Raw genomic sequence first — 10,676 nt, 5'->3', positions numbered from 1 at the left:
GATCTGTGACCAGGGTTCCTAAATAATGATGTCATGAGTCCAGAGTCCCTGAGCAGAGCCACATTCACTGAGATGTTTGTGTTCTGGTCATAGTTCCTGTAAATCTCTGAATACATGGTCAGGTTTAGCTTCAGATCATCATTCAAATCTAACATGTGAACTGACAGTCCACTGTAGATACAGTCAGAGCCTGTGGTGGATAGTTCTAGATATAAGGTTCCACTGGAGAACATATGTACAGACTGAGGTGGACAGACCAACACAGGTTCACAGGTCATGGTGAAATGGCGGAAGAGGAGGAGGAAGATGAGGACGAGGATATCAGTGAACTTCAGAGGAATCTTTTCTTCAGCTGACGCTTCAACTCCTTTAAATGTTTGTTCTTAACATGATGCTTTAATTACTTTTATTAACAGACACTGTGTCCAGTCTGTTGCTGTCTCTACACTTCAACTGCTCTCGTCTCTACACTTCAACTACAGGTTGACAGTTCATTTAAGATGTCTGTGAAAGTGCTTGAAGTGTCTAAAGAGTCAAAATCTGAGTCAGTTGAAGTGTGGAGGCTGAAAACAGGTCAACTTTCATATCTCTTCAACTGACACCTCAGCTGCTCACAGTCTAACTCATCACTCGACACTTCAGCTGATTTCAGTTGTTAATTCAAACACTTTCACTACTAACACATAAACTGGTGATTAAAGGCTTCAGTTTGAAGCTAAAATTTCAGATTCATTCCATCTGATTTTAGCAGCTTCCAGCTTCTGCTAAAGTTTTTACTTTTACTATTTCACTCTTCTCCAGTGTTTTATCTGAAGTGTTGATATCCGTAAGAAAATATATTTGTGGTTTGAAGAACCAAAAACCATCTCAGTGTAGTTTTACATCTCCTCTCTCAGGCTTCTCTCTGGAGCTCTAGTAACAACAGGTCAGTCAGCCAATCAGAAGAGAGGATCTGAGCCTGTTTTCTGAGTGATCCAATAAAAATGTAGCAGAGAAATAAGCCAAACTCCCCATACACAGCTAATATTAGTGATCAGGTGCTGGTAGGTATCTGTAACAACTACAATGAAAATCAAACTCGACCACCACACTGAGGTGACGTCACTGTGCTCTTAACTGTGAACAACATGCTTCACTTGCATCCTCCTCAGGTTCGCTCAGCAGAATCACAAAAGTGTTCACAGGTGTGACAAATATACACATAGGTCACATGACTAATCACCATCATTTTTATCAGGTCACAATATTGCAACATTTTTTTCAAATTATTAAGATGAACATTTTCCAAAAACATCACAACAACATTACACATAATCAAATATCACAATATTACTAATATGAGAGTTACAAAAAGTACAATTTTCCACAATGTTTACAAGAATAAGGGAAGTAACCATTATAAATACAACTTATTGCATGAGACAAGTCTAATTTCTTTCTGTAGCTGTTCCTCTGTGAATATAAAAGGACTTCATGGCTCATTGCTCCATAAGGATCCAAATAACCTGTGGATAGAGACACACAGAGGAAATCCTGCAAGGTTGGATGGTGGGTCCAGGTGGGTGGGACTTGGGGCTGTGTGGTTTGTTGTGACATCACAAAGTTCCAGAAGTCCTGACAGCTCGTTTTAAGGCTCAGTTTCTGAATACAGGCTGTGTGCATTTCTCTGTGGACTGAGGCTTTGATACTTTCACAGTATTAATATAGAACCTAGAGCTGCTTTATAATCACAAACACATGGACATCTACCTTTAGACTATATGAAGCTTTAATGCTCACACGTCTCTGCCTCCTTCTCTTTGGTGTCTTCAGTTAACCAGTTTACAGAGTTTGAACCTGTATGTTTCACTAAACTCTTTATTTGTTTTCATAAACTTTGTCCAGTTCCTGCTCCTGCTTTTACGACTCTTCAGCCCAGGAATTAGTCTGTTCCTGTTCCAGTGTTTTCCCTCTTTTGCTTCACGTGGGCTCAGCAGTACCTGTCTTCGCCCACCGTACAGTGTATCACAGCTGACCTCGGTCCTCAGCCCACACTGCAGTATGCAGCCTTGGCCGCTCTCCTCCAGCTTTTATGGCTCCACATCAAAGCCCCTCCTGCAGCCCTGCCAGAGAGAGCCACATAAGTCAACCGACATGAAAGTGCAGCCGAGAGTAAATTTTTTTATGGAGAGAAAAACTATAAACATGCTGAACCTTTAACACGCTAGATAATGGAGGGAGGAGATCAGCTCTGAACACTCAGCACTCCTCTCTGTATGTAATCTGTATCTCCCTCTACCTACAGCGGTGGAGCAGAAGTTTTGGATTTGCAGGAATGCTCACAGGAGGCCAAGGAATTTTCTGGCAATACTGTTTTATTCTCAGGCTTGACTTTGATGTGGATGGATGTATTCTCCATTCTTTCTCTTACGGAGAAAATTAGAAGCATACATGTCAGCACAAAGGTCAACAGGGACAGAATATGATACAGTGCAGTTTCACTTTACAAAACTGGCCCAATGAAACTGCTCGATCTGTCCCAAAAGCGTGATTGAGAAATAAATTATCCTGTTTATGACCTTGTTTTAGCCACGACTGCTCCCTTGCCTGCTCTCAAAAACTCTCCTCCCATGAAGACGGCTGCCACTGAGGAAGTCATCCTGCCACTGCACGAGGGTGGCGTCCCCTCCGCACCGATGCTCCATTAGCTCATAGCTGCTGAGATCAGATGAGGGGTCAGATGTGGGGTAGAGAAAGCTGATCCTGGACCAGCACTCAGGGGCCAGTGTGTCTCCCTGGGGTTTGGGGAAGCACCTGCTTTCCCTGGGCCCCTGATTTAACTTAAACACAACTTCTGGAGTTTCACATCGGTTTCCATTACACAGGAAAGTAAGGGGAAGCAGTGTTTAGCTGAGAGCTGAGAGCTGCTGCCAACTCCCAGAGTATTTTTGGAAAATAAAGGGTGAAGTGAGCCGTCGTCACTTTGCACGGCACAGACTGTACTCAGGTTGATGTTGGATGTGGACGCTGGAACAGATCTCTGCCCTTTGTTTGGGGGGATCTGTCACTGACACTAACGAGAGAGCAGGGCTTCAGAGAACTAGAGAAACAGGAGAGAGAAGAGGAGCTGTAGACCTCCCTGTGGTCTGAGGAGGAGCTGGTCCTCAATCCAGCTGTACATTAAATCTGTGTCTTCAAATCAGCAGGTCTGGGTTTTGGTGTCTGTAGAACCACCATGGTACTGAACCTGACAACATCACCATGATGACTGTGCCCAGCTGTAGTTGGCCACAGGCCTGGTTCTTGGCATGGGCACAGGGGGGCAATGCCCCACCCAAATGCTCTGACTGGCCAACCAAATTTGCATTGCCACCCACCTGTCCCGTATAAGACAGGATCGTCCAGTATTTGAAAATAAAATTTGTGTCCTCAAAGTGCTGTGAATAATGTAATGTCAAGTGAAACCAAACCAGTTATAGTCTACAAGTGGATAAGAGAAGTTTATTAATGAGTTGTCGTCTGACGAGCTCCGTGTGCTGAGAGAAAATGCACGTTACATGACTTGAGTGTCAGTGTCCCCTTTTCCACTGGTCAATAAACCTACTAAGACCCGCTCAGTGGAAAAAGGTTCAATTGGCATTCACACCTGAGTCAAATGACTCTGCAGTAGACACAGGTATTTATTGGCTCCGCCCCTATGGGCATTGTTGTAAACACAAAACCCAAGTGAACCTGCTAATTTTCGACTCTTTTCCTGCTGTAAAATGTTTCTGAGTCACAGTCACTGTAGACACACCTGTCACCCGTCCAGGTGCTGTTACATCAGAAACTCCAGATCAGGGATGAAAGAGTGAGCTGCAGCTCTGAAAGTTTTAAAAACACACCATCACTGATGGAAACACCTCATGCGGGGGCTCCAACACTTGAACAGGAATTTTACCAGTTTGCAGGGCAGCTAGCAGGTCCCCTGCTTCTGTGTGTGTGTTCTAAGTGCATCCTCAGTCTGAACAGAAAGACAAACTCAACTGGCAGTGGAAAAGGGGTCAATCAACTTTTATTAGCCTGTTTAACACAAGTGCTGTATGACTGTGTGTTTACCCGCGTTTAAAAAACCCGCTAATAGCTGCTAATTTTGGTGGAAAAAGGGTAAGTGAATGCACCTCTACAGGTAAGGGGTCGCCTGACCTGAGTGATGTAAAGGCTTAGGCCAAATCGCAGCGGCCTGGGTGCGGACATGATGGAGCCTACTGTTTAATTAATTTTGTGCCAACTGTAGCCTATATTACAGTCTATGTTAGCCCATATTATAGTCGATTTTAGCCTATAGACCATATTATAGTCTATGTTAGCCTATATTACAATTGATGTTATTATTTATTATACAATAACCAATATAGGTAACACACCAATAATCGGCAAATAATTTCCCATCTATTCACTTATATTTGAGGCTGAAGATTACGATAGTTATAACCTGGACTACTACATTATTAATGTGACAATGCACATTGTCATATCAGTTCCACAAGTAGTGCAACCCCATTTTTAAAATTCTAAACTGACGTTGTCAATTACAATGATAATAATTGATAATTGATGATTAATAATTGTACTGTCCCATTTAAACAAAAATTCATGAGTAGACCAGAAAAATATTCTGGATTAAGACATATGGATCGACGGATCCACATATCAGAATGGTTCGATCCCTGGCTCCTAAAGTTCATGTGTTGTAAGGTCCTTCAGCAAGACACTGAACCCCATACTGCCCCTGATGGCCGTTCCATCAGTGTGTGTGTGTGTGTGTGTGTGTGTGTGTGTGTGTGTGAATGGTAGAAGCGCTCCATGTGTAGATGTAAGTGCTGTATAACTGTGTGTGAATGTGGCTCACATTGTAAAGTGCTTTGAGTGGTCAATAAGACTAGAAAAGTGCTATATAAGTAATAGTAAGTAACACTGCTGCTTCACATGTTAAAGTGATGCTGTGTGTTAATGTTACAGTTTCAGACATGAATGAAACATCTCAACCCTCTGAGCTCCTCATTTATCACCTTTAGTATCTCAGAGGATGTTAAAGCTGCACACATTCCCTTTGGGGCCTTCGCCTTCATTAATAAATCTGCTCACAGCCTGTGACACCATCATGATGTCATCACTCTTAAACAGCTGTGTTTAAGGTGTCAGGTGTGAACTGACACACATCAGTCTGTAACTGTAAAATAACACAAACATGTTTTCCACATGTTTACATCACTGCAGCAACATGAAACCATCAGATCACAGATCCTCCTGCTGCTGTATGAACCACAGGGGACCGAGTTCTGGATAAGGTCTGGGTCTACAGTTTGCATAAAGCTTTGGACTCAGTGCAAGTTCGGGTCTTGTTTTCTCTGACTGTGCCAATCATCTACGTTCATGTGTATCATGTGGTGCCAGTGATTTACATATGAGAAGTAAACTTGTGTTAGCCCTGCCCACTAATGGTCATGAATGGAATTAAGGAAAACATGGGGTCAGGATCACTCAGGTCCAGTCAGGTCCAGGTTAAGTCGGGTTCAGTGGAGTCAGGTCTTGAAGACCCTGGTTCAGGTCTTCAGGTACAGTTCTTGTTTAGGATACATATTATTTTATATTGTAAACTGACCTAATCACTGCTCTCCTCCTCAGGACGACTGCTCCTGTCACCTGGGGGGGCTGGGCTGGGTGAGGGGGGTGAGACAGACAGAGATAAATGGACTGAGGTTCATGTTATAGGAGGATATGTGATGCTGACAGGTGACGAATAAAAAGATTTAACACAATAAATGTCTTTGAAAACCACTCAGATCAGAGTCATGTGACTGACACTTTGATCATGACACAAAATCATTTGTTGGTGCAGGAGTAGGTGGACTGATGTGGATTTAAAGGATGATACAATAACAATCGTTAGGGGAGGAAACAAGAGATTAACTAGATGTAGCTAATACAGCTAATATAGCTAATACAGCTAATACAGCTAATATAGCTAATATAGCTAATATAGCTAATATAGCTATATATTAATTTGAACTTTCATGCGTTCAGTATTTATGAAAATTTTCATGAATAATTGATGTCCCATTTGAAGGGAAATGATGCTGCAGCTGTTTTCTTAAGATAAAGGGAAGTTTCCTAAAGTTAGAAATGTTTTCATCACTGAAGCATTCTGGGTAATTAGACCAGTATCTGGTCTAATTTAAAAACATTATAATTCAACAGACACAACCAAAGTAACATCTGTTAGGACCAGGTCCTGTTGGTCTTGTTTTCTTGTGTTCTCTGCTGTTTTCTTCCCTCGTGTTTTGTCCTGTCTCCAGTCTGTTCTGTGTCTGTTTGTCGTGGATCATTAAAATTGATAATTGTACACGTGAATGATGTTTGGAAAAAGCGACTTGGACTTCTGTTGTTCTGGTGGCCCATGTTTATGCTTCTGGCCCCCATAGAAAGCCTGGAGCAGTCATCTCCATTCCCAGATATCCAGTGCAGACAGTGGAGGAGGAGCTAATGCAGATGGGACAGGCTCACATGCTGCTGGTGGAGCAGCTCAGGAGGATTCATTCTGGTTAGAGCCTCTATTATGGCAGTCCTGGTGCCACTCTCTGTAACAGTCTGCTGTCACTTCCTGTCCAAGCCCCTGGTGACTCAGGGGTGGAGGACAACTTCTTGGATGAAGAGGTGTTGGTTCAGTCTGGATTTTTGTTGTAACCACTCAAGACATCCTGGACAATATACTTGATGGTAGATTACTGGTCAAAGTCACACATCACACAGCTCCGTTAACTTTAATCTGTCTGGTAATCACTGTGAAACTGTACGGCTCAATATCATCACTGCACCCCTGACACCCACGGTTAAAGAAACACAATCCTGATATTGACTGGGCCACTAACAGAATAATTAGCTGGAGTAATTTCTATCATTCAGTGTAATCTGCTCTCACCCCTGCTGTCAGCTCCACAGTCTCTCCCTCAACAGATCCTGAACCACCTGATCTCTCCATAGTCCAAGCTGAGTATCATGACCTTGGTCAAGTCTTCAATAAAATCCAAAGCCCTCAGTCTGCCTCCACATCGCCCTTATGACTGCGCCATCGACCTCCTCCCTATAGCCCCTCTGCCACCCAATCTGTTCCACCCTGAATGCAAAGCCATGAAAACATATATAAGGTCTGACCATCTTCCTCTCCCCTTGGTGCTGGATTCTTCTTTGTAGAAAGGAAAGAAAAAACACTACGCTCTTGCATAGATTTCCATGGATTGAACACTATTACTGTTAAAAACAAATACCCTCGTCAGGATTAGAGAGGGAGATGAGTGGAAAATGGCTTTTAACACTCCCCTTAGACACTTTGAGTATTTTTGTCATGGCAGGTGGTCTCTCTAATGCCCCCACAGTTTTCCAGGATTTAGTTAATGATGTATTGAAAGACTTAGATGATATCCTCATCTTCTCCCAGAACCACGCAGATCATGAGTCCTCCAGCGCCTCCTAGAAAACAAGCTTCCTGTCAGAGCTGAGAAATGTTCCATGTGGACTCAGTGAGCTTCCTGGGGGATGAAGGCTGTAGAGGAGTGGCCGCCGCCAACCTCAAGGAAGCAGCTGCAACAGTTTCCTGGTTTCGGCAACTTCTACCTGTGTTTCATCTGCGATTATAGAAAGGCCGCAGGATCCAGCACCAGACTGACCGCCACAACTCTGACCTTTCCCTGGACACCTAAGATGACACAGCCTTTTCACATTGGCTCCTATCCAGGTTCAGCCTGACCCATCTCAGCAGTTTGTGGTGGAGACTCTGGGGTAGGGGCTGTCTTCCCTCAGCACACTTCATGTTGGTGCATGTTCCCAGGGTAAGGAGGGTCCTACTCTGTGCCAAAACCCAAAGAGTCCTCAGATGTCCTTTGTAGGTTCTTGGAAGAATTTGGAACATATCTGGAGATTTTTTTATATGATATCTCACTATGTCCAGTCCAGATTTCATCATTTATGGGTCATAGTTTGAAATATCTGGGGAACTGGATTTTGGGGTATTTTGCGCAGTGCAGTGAGTGTGTGGTTTCATGGCATGAACGGTTGGTGGCTGGATTATATGGAGACAGGAGAGTCTGTGAAGAGCTTATAGTGTTGTGTTATATTCCAGAACTAACTATTTTGGAGAGAAATAAACTGAACACAGGTCAGATATGAGATGAAGGTCTCTTATAGCTGTGGCTCAGGAGGAAGAGCAGGTCATCTGCTAATCAGGCCGGTGGTGTGACCCCCACCACCTCCAGTCTAAATCAGCTGATCCAGTGTTCACCCTGGGACCAGAGGGCCACAAAAAAGTCTGAAGACTTTTGTAATGAGAGATTTCAGTTTTTCATTTGACTTTAATAGGGAAACGCGTTGGTACAGTGGTTAGTGCTGTCGCCTCACAGCGAGAAAGTTCTGGGTTTGAACCTCCAGGTTCTCCGGCTTCCTCCCACAGTCCAGAGAGATGCACTTTAGGCTGATTACTGACTCTAAATTGCCCGTAGGTGTGAATGTGAGCGTGAATGGTTGTTTGTCTGTGATAGACTGGTGACCTGTCCAGGGTGTACCCCGCCCTCACTCAATGTCAGCTACATTATTAATGTGACAATGCACATTGTCATATCAGTTCCACAAGTAGTGCAACCCCATTTTTAAAATTCTAAACTGACGTTGTCAATTACAATGATAATAATTGATAATTGATGATTAATAATTGTACTGTCCCATTTAAACAAAAATTCATGAGTAGACCAGAAAAATATTCTGGATTAAGACATATGGATCGACGGATCCACATATCAGAATGGTTCGATCCCTGGCTCCTAAAGTTCATGTGTTGTAAGGTCCTTCAGCAAGACACTGAACCCCATACTGCCCCTGATGGCCGTTCCATCAGTGTGTGTGTGTGTGTGTGTGTGTGTGTGTGTGTGTGTGAATGGTAGAAGCGCTCCATGTGTAGATGTAAGTGCTGTATAACTGTGTGTGAATGTGGCTCACATTGTAAAGTGCTTTGAGTGGTCAATAAGACTAGAAAAGTGCTATATAAGTAATAGTAAGTAACACTGCTGCTTCACATGTTAAAGTGATGCTGTGTGTTAATGTTACAGTTTCAGACATGAATGAAACATCTCAACCCTCTGAGCTCCTCATTTATCACCTTTAGTATCTCAGAGGATGTTAAAGCTGCACACATTCCCTTTGGGGCCTTCGCCTTCATTAATAAATCTGCTCACAGCCTGTGACACCATCATGATGTCATCACTCTTAAACAGCTGTGTTTAAGGTGTCAGGTGTGAACTGACACACATCAGTCTGTAACTGTAAAATAACACAAACATGTTTTCCACATGTTTACATCACTGCAGCAACATGAAACCATCAGATCACAGATCCTCCTGCTGCTGTATGAACCACAGGGGACCGAGTTCTGGATAAGGTCTGGGTCTACAGTTTGCATAAAGCTTTGGACTCAGTGCAAGTTCGGGTCTTGTTTTCTCTGACTGTGCCAATCATCTACGTTCATGTGTATCATGTGGTGCCAGTGATTTACATATGAGAAGTAAACTTGTGTTAGCCCTGCCCACTAATGGTCATGAATGGAATTAAGGAAAACATGGGGTCAGGATCACTCAGGTCCAGTCAGGTCCAGGTTAAGTCGGGTTCAGTGGAGTCAGGTCTTGAAGACCCTGGTTCAGGTCTTCAGGTACAGTTCTTGTTTAGGATACATATTATTTTATATTGTAAACTGACCTAATCACTGCTCTCCTCCTCAGGACGACTGCTCCTGTCACCTGGGGGGGCTGGGCTGGGTGAGGGGGGTGAGACAGACAGAGATAAATGGACTGAGGTTCATGTTATAGGAGGATATGTGATGCTGACAGGTGACGAATAAAAAGATTTAACACAATAAATGTCTTTGAAAACCACTCAGATCAGAGTCATGTGACTGACACTTTGATCATGACACAAAATCATTTGTTGGTGCAGGAGTAGGTGGACTGATGTGGATTTAAAGGATGATACAATAACAATCGTTAGGGGAGGAAACAAGAGATTAACTAGATGTAGCTAATACAGCTAATATAGCTAATACAGCTAATACAGCTAATATAGCTAATATAGCTAATATAGCTAATATAGCTATATATTAATTTGAACTTTCATGCGTTCAGTATTTATGAAAATTTTCATGAATAATTGATGTCCCATTTGAAGGGAAATGATGCTGCAGCTGTTTTCTTAAGATAAAGGGAAGTTTCCTAAAGTTAGAAATGTTTTCATCACTGAAGCATTCTGGGTAATTAGACCAGTATCTGGTCTAATTTAAAAACATTATAATTCAACAGACACAACCAAAGTAACATCTGTTAGGACCAGGTCCTGTTGGTCTTGTTTTCTTGTGTTCTCTGCTGTTTTCTTCCCTCGTGTTTTGTCCTGTCTCCAGTCTGTTCTGTGTCTGTTTGTCGTGGATCATTAAAATTGATAATTGTACACGTGAATGATGTTTGGAAAAAGCGACTTGGACTTCTGTTGTTCTGGTGGCCCATGTTTATGCTTCTGGCCCCCATAGAAAGCCTGGAGCAGTCATCTCCATTCCCAGATATCCAGTGCAGACAGTGGAGGAGGAGCTAATGCAGATGGGACAGGCTCACATGCTGCTGGTGGAG

This window comes from Trachinotus anak, unplaced genomic scaffold, assembly GCF_046630095.1.
Source record: "Trachinotus anak isolate AG129_WGS33_773 ecotype Australia unplaced genomic scaffold, CSIRO_AGI_Tana_v1 ptg000032l, whole genome shotgun sequence".
Lineage (NCBI taxonomy): Eukaryota > Metazoa > Chordata > Actinopteri > Carangiformes > Carangidae > Trachinotus > Trachinotus anak.
The sequence above is the reverse complement of the archived record's forward strand: the minus strand, read 5'-3'. Positions refer to the sequence as shown.